This window comes from Cherax quadricarinatus, chromosome 32, assembly GCF_038502225.1.
Source record: "Cherax quadricarinatus isolate ZL_2023a chromosome 32, ASM3850222v1, whole genome shotgun sequence".
In the NCBI taxonomy this organism is placed as follows: Eukaryota; Metazoa; Arthropoda; class Malacostraca; order Decapoda; family Parastacidae; genus Cherax; species Cherax quadricarinatus.
Window position 1 is genome coordinate 36,084,420 of NC_091323.1, and position 10,441 is coordinate 36,094,860.

Consider the following 10,441-nt stretch of genomic DNA (forward strand, 5'->3'; position numbering starts at 1 on the left):
AGCAATGGCATGAGAATGAGAGTGAAAGTGGTCAAGAAAAAGAGAGCGGGAAGCGACCGTAGACAGTTGGGCTTTCGAGCAAGGGAGGGAGAAAGAACAGACTCGAACAGCTGGAACTTCCCAGGGGGGTAGGGAAAAGTGAGATGCTACATGTACATAGAAAGGTGGTAGTTGAAGAGAAGACAAGAGCGAATGAAGGCGAAGAGAGAAGGGACGGAGTAAGCAGGGGCGGCGAACAAATAAAGAATGTCTACTAATATCAGTGACCATTCTATAAATGGAAGGATTGCGGAGATCATGAGAGCGTACATAGTAGCGCAGGCAATGGGCATCACGGCGATCGGATAAGGATGGAACGTTCGCTTCTGCATAGAGGCTTTCGACAGGGGAAGAGCGAAAAGCACCAAGGCATAAACGTAATCCTTGGTGATGAATGGGGTTAAGGCTAGAGAGAGTAGCAGGAGATGCCGCTGAATAGATCTGGTCACCATAATCAAGTTTCGATAAAATAAGGGTGGAATGTAGGTGAAGGAGGGTTCGACGATCAGCTCCCCACGAAAGATGAGCAAGGGTTTTAAGAAGGTTCAGCCGGCTGTGACAAGTTGCCTTCAGAGAGGTAATGTGAGGTTTCCAGGATAACCTACGATCAAAGAGGAGGCCCAGAAACTTGACTGTATCACGTTCAGGGATACGTGAGCCATAGAGGTACAAAGGATGATCAGAGATGACAGAGCGTCTAGTGAAAGTGATTTGGTGGGTTTTAGTGCTGGAAAATTTAAACCCATGTGTGGTGGCCCAATTGGAAACACGGTCGACTGCATGCTGGAGAGAAACTGTAAGGAGGTGACAGTCAGCGCCTGCACAGGCAATAGCGAAGTCATCAACATAGAGTGATGACCAAATATTTGATGGAAGACTAGAGGCCAAATCATTAATAGCAAGGAGAAAAAGTGTTGTGCTCAGAACACATCCCTGGGGGACACCTTCAGCTTGGACAAAGTCCGGGGAGAGCACATTATTAACCCGAACACGGAAATGCCTGTCAGTTAAAAAGTTCTTAAGGAAGGATGGTAGATTGCCTCGAAGGCCTAAGGAGTGGACTTGGGCTAAAATATTATACCTCCAAGTTGTGTCATATGCCTTCTCAAGGTCAAAAAATATGGCAATAACTGAGTGGTTATTCGCAAAGGCATTACGAACATACGTATCCAAGCGCAGTAAGGGGTCTATGGTAGAACGTCCCTTACGAAAGCCATATTGACGAGTGGAGAGACTGTTGTGTGTCTCTAAATACCACACTAAACGTCTATTTACTAGACGTTCCATTACTTTGCAAACTGCACTGGTAAGAGCAATGGGACGATAGTGGGAGGTTTCATGTCCCGTAGTGCCTGGTTTGCGGAAAGGGAGAACAATGGCGGATTTCCACAGCTGTGGAAGAACTCCTTGTGACCAAATAAGATTGTAAAGGCGTAATAGGACTGCAAGGGCTGACTGATGTAAATGTTGTAGCATACGAATATGAATGTCGTCGGGCCCAGCTGCCGATGATCGACAAGCTGAGAGTGTTGCCTCCAGTTCTTGAAGTGTAAAAGGCACATTATACTGTTCTTCTCTGAGAGAAGAAAAGTCCAAGGGTGCTAACTCTCTGGCAGACTTTGAGGAAAGAAATGAGGGGCATAGATGGAGTCCCTGAGAAATACGGACCAGATGATTGCCAATTTCATTGGCAACATCTAGTGGGTTTGCTATATCAACACCGGCAACTCGCAGAACAGGAGCCGGGTCAGGAGAATATTTACCACTCAGTTTTCGTACTTTTTTCCAGACTGCACTCATAGAGGAAGCAGAGGTGATGGTGGAGACATAATCTCGCCAGCAAGTGCGTTTAGCGTCACGGATGACACGGCGAGCGATCGCACGCTTCTGTTTAAAATCAAGGAGTCGCTCTGTGGTTCTATTGTGCCGGTACCTGCCCCATGCAGCGCGTTTCAAACGTACTGCACGAGCACAAGCAGGAGACCACCAAGGCACGCATTTCTGAGAATGCCTGCCCGAAGTTTGGGGTATAGAATGAGAAGCTGCGGTGAAAACGGAGGACGAGAAGAGGTGTAAAAGCTCATCGATGGAGGACGAAGAAGGAACCTCTTTAAAAACAGTCAGGTGTGAGTAAAGGTTCCAATTTGCCCGATTAAATTGCCAGCGTGGGGTGCGAAGAGGTGGCGAATATGAAGGGGAAGAAAGAATGATTGGGAAATGATCACTGTCATGTAAGTCCGGGAGAACAGACCAAGTAAAGTCTAATGCGGCGGAGGAAGAGCAAACTGAGAGATCGATGCAAGAGAGAGTATGAGTCCGAGGATCAAAATGGGTGTGAGTACCTGTATTTAAAACATGGAGGGGGTGGGTGGCAAGAAAAGCCTCTAACTGAATTCCACGGGAATCACAGTGAGACCCTCCCCAGAGGAAATGGTGGGCATTAAAATCACCAAGTAACAGAATCGGTGGCGGTAATGACGAAACAAGGAAGGCAAAATCCGGAATAGATAATGCCCGAGAAGGAGAGAGATATAAAGAACAGAGCGTATACCACCTATGTAAGTGGATACGGGCTGCTGTGTAATGCAGCGAAGTATGAATAAATAGTTGATGGTACGGAATATCAGTGCGGAGAAGAAGGGCACTTTCATTAAAGGTCCCATCAGGAAAAGGATCTGAAGAATACAACAAATTATAGCCTGAGATGTGAGAAATAACAGCAGAGTGTAATTTTGGTTCCTGTAAGCAAACACCAACAGGGGCAAACTGGGAGAGTAACATCTGAAGCTCACCCCGATTACCCCTGAGGCCGCGTATATTCCACTGTAAAAAGGCCATGATTGGCAATGATAAAGATACTTGAAATCCGCAGGTAAGGGTTCCTACGGACTAGAAGGGTTAGAAAAGTCCACATGCGGAGGCAGTGGAAAATGTTCAAGCAGCGAAGGAACGGTGCGCTGTGAAGAAAGGAGTTGCGCAGATGGAGCAGAGGAGAGAGAAAGAGCGGAAGGTGGATCAGTGTCCATTGATGGTTTGGTCTCTGCAATATATTCAGAGATTGCTTCAAGTGTTTCGGAATTCAGAGATGTCGTATGGGAGACAATATTGGGAATGGTAGGGGTAGGATGAGTAAAGATTGGAACTGTATTGGACTGTACCAAGGTAGGGGGGGGCGAAAGGGTGGAGGGAACTGGAGAAGCGTGGCAGGGGACAGAAGAGACAGGAACCTGGGAGGTGGCAGAAGAGGAAGAAACTTGGGAGGGAACAGGGGAGGAAGGTACATTACGAGGAGGAGGGTGAACCTCTGCACTTGTAACCGAGCCAGTGAGAGGGGAAGAACTAGGGACAGAGACAGGGAGGGTAAAATGAGGAGGTGGAAGATGGGTAGGAGGTGTTACCGGACCTTTTTTTGACTTTTGAGAAGTAGAGGGGCGATTGGGAAGAGGTGTCGTACGAGGTCTCGTCGATACTGAGGCTTGTAAGAGAGAACTCGAAGAAGCGAGATTAGACTGAGGCGTTGAAGTAGGGACGTCTGAGCCGAGGACAGCAAAAGGATTAGATACAGGAGTGATTATGGGAGAGGTAACCACAGAGGTGGGTGTAGAAGATGGGATACCAGAAGTGGGGGGACGTTTTGAAACACGGGAATAAGAAACACGTGGGAGTCTCCCTTGGAGGCGGAGATGAGAAACTGCCATGGCATAAGGGAGACCTTCTGTCTCTTTGAGGTAACGGATTTCCCGCTCGTTTAAATAGACCTGACAACGGCGAGAGTACGAAGGGTGAGCCTCATGACAGTTAAGGCAAGAGGGAGATCGATTGCAAGACGTATTAGAATGGTCATCGGCACCACAGACTGGGCATTCGGCGATAGATCTGCAATATTTCGCTGGATGGCCAAATCGCCAGCAATTTCTACACTGTTGTGGTGTAGGGATCACCTTTCGAACTTGTAACCGATGTCCTGCTATATAAACGGAGGATGGGAGTTCTCGGCTGTCAAAAGTTAAACGAGCCACATTGCTAGGGTATCGTCTCCGCCCACGGGCAGGAAGAACGTAAGTGTCTACCTTGAGGATTGGGAGATCTTGGAGTTCCAGCTGTTCGAGAATGTCGGTGCCACATGTCTGGAAATTTTGTTGAACTATGGTATGGGGCAGAATAACGGTACCACTACAAGAATTGAGGGAATGATGTTTTTCAAGGGTGACAGGAACAGTATCTATATGGGAAAGACGAGAGAGCTCACGAGCCTGGGTAGCATTCTGTACGGTAATGATGCGCGTACCGCTCTTAAGAGCATGAAAAGAAATATCTTTACCAACATGGCGTAGGAGTGCCTTGCCAATACTATGGTCAGAAAGATAGGCAGTAGAGGAAGTTGGTCGTAAAGTGAAGAATTTAGTCCACTGTTCAGTCTGAAACTGAGCGTGGAAAGGTAGTGAAGGACGTGTCAATCGTTTCTGAGAAGAACGAGAAGGTGAAGGTGGAGAAGTATCATCAGCAGGTAATTGTCGTTGACGTTTAGGCGTGGGACCAGAGTTGGTCCGACGTGGAACGGGTCGGCGATTTGAAAATTGCCGCACCGTAGAGGGAGAGGCCGGAAGCATAGTCAGAGGAGAGCGAAGGTCTGATAAATCGAAGGAGTCAGTCGAGGCCTCAGTACCTGAAGCGGGTGAGGAAACAGCACCGGCAATAGGTACAGAGGCATGAGGAATGTCTGAAGAGTGGTCCAAAGACGAGGCGGGGTCAGAACGGGGTGCGGTATCAAGAAGGGGCCCGGGGGTACTAGGTTCATGGACTAGGGCTGCCATGGTTAGGTTACTTCTTTCTTTTTGTTTTTAAGAAAAAAAAAGAAAGAAGAAAAGAAAATAAAAACAAAAAAAAGAAAAAAAAAAAGGGGGGACCGGGGAGGGATAGTTCCTAGGAGGAATGAAAGGGCCAGAAATCTCCCTCCGCGCCCAAGAGGACTCGACACCGCTAGTAGCGCAGATGCAGCATGGAACCCGTGCCATACCCTACCCTTCATGCCAGTAAACCAGCAATCTGGGATAGCAACCTCACATCTGCCGAGCTACCTCGGTGGACAAAAGAGAGGGCGGCCGGATATCCGCCACAAAGCATACCTCCTTCAGCCACCACCCCCGGAATCCGAAAGGTGGCTTCCAGAGATACACCCGTCGCCCAAAAGACACCCAAAGCTACTCCGGGATACCGGAGAGGGATCGGGACATCCCTAGGCAATCCAGATTCCACGGCAAACTACGCCACCGCCAAGAAACCTCAACGGAATGGGATGGACCCCGGTGTCCTTTCCCCTACCTAGGAACTAGCGCGCCTGTGGGAGAAATCACGAAGGCTAAAAGGGGAAGGGCAAAAGGGAGGGGTGGGGAGGAGGAGGAGGAATGGAAAAAGGGGAGGATGGGGAGGATGGGATAGGGGAGGGGAGAATGGGGGGTAATTAGGTTCGGTCTGAGGAAGAAGACCGACAGGGCTAATTCCTCAGACCAAGAGCCTCTTCACCACGCCAAGGAGCCCCCCTTGAAGAGGTATGCCTTCTCAAGGTCAAAAAATATGGCAATAACTGAGTGGTTATTCGCAAAGGCATTACAAACATACGTATCCAAGCGTAGTAAGGGGTCTATGGTAGAACGTCCCTTACGAAAGCCATATTGACGAGTGGAGGGACTGTTGTGTGTCTCTAAATACCACACTAAACGTCTATTTACTAGGCGTTCCATCACTTTGCAAACTGCACTGGTAAGAGCAATGGGATGATAGTGGGAGGTTTCATGTCCCGTAGTGCCTGGTTTGCGGAAAGGGAGAACAATGGCGGATTTCCACAGCTGTGGAAGAACTCCTTGTGACCAAATAAGATTGTAAAGGCGTAATAGGACTACAAGGGCTGACTGATGTAAATGCTGTAGCATACGAATATGAATGTCGTCGGGCCCAGCTGCCGATGATCGGCAAGCTGAGAGTGTTGCCTCCAGTTCTTGAAGTGTAAAAGGCACATTATACTGTTCTTCTCTGAGAGAAGAAAAGTCCAAGGGTGCTAACTCTCTGGCAGACTTTGAAGAAAGAAATGAGGGGCATAGATGGAGTCCCTGAGAAATACGGACCAGATGATTGTCAATTTCATTGGCAACATCTAGTGGGTTTGCTATTTCAACACCGGCAACCCGCAGAACAGGAGCCGGGTCAGGAGAATATTTACCACTCAGTTTTCGTACTTTTTTCCAGACTGCACTCATAGAGGAAGCAGAGGTGATGGTGGAGACATAATCTCGCCAGCAAGTGCGTTTAGCGTCACGGATGACACGGCGAGCGATTGCACGCTTCTGCTTAAAATCAAGAAGTCTCTCCGTGGTTCTATTGTACCGGTACCTGCCCCATGCAGCGTGTTTCAAACGTACTGCACGAGCACAAGCAGGAGACCACTAAGGCATGCATTTCTGAGAATGCCTGCCTGAAGTTTGGGGTATAGAATGAGAAGCTGCGGTTAAAACGGAGGACGAGAAGAGGTGTAAAAGCTCATCAATGGAGGACGAAGAAGGAACCTCTCTAAAAACAGTTAGGTGTGAGTAAAGGTTCCAATTTGCCTGATCAAATTGCCAGCGTGGGATGCGAAGAGGTGGTGAATATGAAGGGGAAGTAAGAATGATTGGGAAATGATCACTGTCATGTAAATCCGGGAGAACAGACCAGGTGAAGTCTAATGCGGCGGAGGAAGAGCAGACTGAGAGATTGATGCAAGAGAGAGTGTGAGTCCGAGGATCAAAATGGGTGTGAGTACCTGTATTTAAAACATGGAGGGGGTGGGTGGCAAGAAAAGCCTCTAACTGAATACCACAGGAATCACAAGTGAGACCCCCCAGAGGAAATGATGGGCATTAAAATTGCCAAGTAACAGAATCGGTGGTGGTAATGACGAAACAAGAAAGGCAATATCCGGAATAGATAATGCCCGAGAAGGAGAGAGAGATAAAGAACAGAGCATATACCGCCTATGCAAGTGGATACGGGCTGCTGTGTAATGCAGCGAAGTACGAACAAATAGCTGATGGTACAGAATATCAGTGCGTAGAAGAAGGGCACTTTCATTAAAGGTCCCATCAGGAAAAGGATCTGAAGAATACAATAAATTATAGCCTGAGATGGGAGAGATAACAGCAGAGTGTAATTTTAGTTCCTGTAAGCAAACACCAACAGGGGAAAACTGGGAGAGTAACATCTGAAACTCACCCCGATTACCCCTGAGGCCTCGTATATTCCACTGTATATAGGCCATGATTGGCAATGATAAAGATACTTGAAACCCACAGGTAAGGGTTCCTACGGACTAGAGGGGTTAGAAAGTTCACATGCGGAGGCAGCGGAAAACGTTCAAGCAGCGAAGGAACGGTGCGCTGTGAAGAAAGGAGTTGCGTAGATGGAGGAGAAGAGAGAGAAGGAACAGGGGGTGGATCAGTATCCATTGATGGTTTGGTCTTGGTCTCTGCAATATACTCAGAGATTGCTTCAAGTGTTTTGGAATTCAGAGACGTCGTATGGGAGACAATATCGGAGATGGTAGGGGGAGGATGAGTAAAGATTGGAACTGTAATGGACTGTACCAAGGTAGGGGGGGGGGCGAAAGGGTGGAGGGAACTGGAGAAGAAGTGTGGCAGGGGACAGAAGAGGCAGAAACCTGGGAGGTGGCAGAAGAGGAAGAAACTTGGGAGGGAACAGGGGAGGTAGGTATAGTACGAGGAGGAGGGTGAACCTCTACACTTGTAACAGAGCCAGTGAGAGGGAAAGAACCCGGTACAGAGACAGGGAAGGTAAAATGAGGAGGTGGAAGAAGGGAAGGAGGGGTTAAAGGATCTTTTTTTGACTTCTGAGAAGTAGAGGGACGATTGGGAGGAGGTGTCGTACGAGGTCTCGTCAATACTGAGGCTTGTGAGGGAGAACACGAAGAAGCGAGAACAGACTGAGGTGTTGAAGTAGGGACGTCTGAGCCTAGGACAGCAAAAGAATTAGATACAGGAGTGACTATGGGAGAGGTAACCACAGAGGAGGTTGCAGAAGATGGGACCCCAGAAGTGGGGGGACTTTTGGAAACACGGGAATAAGAAACACGAGGTGGTCTCCCTTGGAGGCGGAGATGAGAAACTGCCATGGCATAAGGGAGACCTGCCTCTTTGAGGTAACGGATTTCCCGCTCATTTAAGTAGACTTGGCAACGGCGAGAGTACGAAGGGTGAGCCTCATGACAATTAAGGCAAGAGGGAGGTCGATTGCAAGACGTATTAGAATGGTCATCGGCACCACAGACTGGGCATTTGGCTATGGATCTGCAATATTTTGCTGGATGGCCAAATCGCCAGCAATTTCTACACTGTTGCGGTGTAGGGATCACCTTTCGAACTTGTAACCGATGTCCTGCTACATAAACTGAGGATGGGAGTTCACGGCTGTCAAAAGTTAAACGAGCCACATTGCTAGGGTATCATCTCCGCCCGCGGGCAGGAAGAACATAAGTGTCTACCTTGAGGATTGGGAGATCTTGGAGTTCCAGCTGTTCAAGAATGTCATTGCCACATGTCTGGAAATTTTGTTGAACTATGGTATGGGGCAGAATGACGGTACCACTACAAGAATTGAGGGAATGATGTTTTTCAATAGTGACAGGAACAGTATCTATATGGGAAAGAAGAGAAAGATCATGAGCTTGGGTAGCATTCTATACAGTGATGATGCGCGTACCGCTCTTAAGAGCATGAAAAGAAATATCTTTATCAACATGGCGTAGGAGTGCCTTGCCAATACTGTGGTCGGAAAGATAGGCGGTAGAGGAAGTCGCTCGTAAAGTAAAGAATTTAGTCCATTGTGCAGTCTGAAACTGAGCGTGGAAAGGGAGTGCAGGACGTGTCGATCTTTTCTGAGAAGAACGAGAAGGTGGAGAAGTATCATCAGCAGGTAATTGTCGTTGGCGTTTAGGCATGGGACCAGAGTTGGTCTGACGTGGAATGGGCCGGCGATTCGAAAATTGCCGCACCGTAGAGGGAGAGGCCAGAAGCATAGTAAAAGGAGAGCTGAGGTCAGATAAATCAAAGGAGTCAGTCGAGACCTCAGTACCTGAAGCGGGTGAGGAAACAGCACCGGCAAGAGGTACAGAGGCATGAGGAGTGTCCGAAGAGTGGTCCAAAGACAAGGCGGGGTCAGAACGGGGTGCAGTATCAAGAAGGGGCCCTGGGGTATCAGGTTCATGGACTGGGGCTGCCATGGTTAGGTTACTTCTTTTTGTTTTTAAGAAAAAAAAAAGAAAGAAAAGAAAATAAAAATAAAAAAAAAAGGGGGGACCGGGGAGGGATAGTTCCTAGGAGGAATGAAAGGGCCAGAAATCTCCCTCCGCGCCCAAGAGGACCTCAGCACCGCAAGTAGCGTAGATGCAGCATGGAACCCGTGCCATACCCTACCCATCATGCCAGTAAACCAGCAATCTGGGATAGCAACCTCACATCTGCCGAGCTACCTCGGTGGACAAAAGAGAGGGCGTCCGGATATCCACCACAAAGCATACCTCCTTCGGCCACCACCCCCGGAATCCGAAAGGTGGCTTGCAGAGATACACCCGTCGCCCGAAAGACACCCAAAGCCACTCCGGGATACCGGAGAGGGATCGGGACATCCCCAGGCGATCCAGATTCCACAGCAAACTACGTCACCACCAAGAACCTCAACGGAATGGGATGGACCCTGGAACCCTTTCCCCTACCTGGGAACTAGCGCGCCTGTGGGAAAAATTCCAAAGGCCAAAAAGAGGAAGGGCAAAAGGGAGGGGTGGGGAGGGGGAGGAGGAAAGGGAAAAGGGGAGGATGGGATAGGGAAGGGGGGGATTGGGGGGTAATTAGGTTCGGTCTGAGGAAGGAGACCGACAGGTCTAATTCCTCAGACCAAGAGCCTCTTCACGCCAAGGAGCCCCCCTTGAAGAGGCACCGCTGTATAGCCCTTGTGGTTTAGCACTTCTTTTTTATAATAATAATAATAATAATAATAATATAATGGGAGTTAATTGGGCCTGTTCAGTACATGTAGGACTATAACAAAATTTTTTTTTATTGAAAAACACTTGTACAATTACCTTCATTAGAAGCTTATACTGTATAATCCTACAGGTTTATTGCTCCCCCCCATGATTATAATTATAAAAAAAAAAAAAAAAAAGCTTATAACCCTTTTGGGTTTAGTGCTTAGCTTGATTGTTTATTAGAAGCTACCAGTAATTTTTTGTTATGAAGAGACAGTGAAGAGCTGTTATGTGGATAGTCTCTGACCTCCATATATATTCTTTAGCACATCCCTGCAGTGTTGTATGACTTGGATTTAGTGCTTATTATCCATGCGGACAACAAGGATA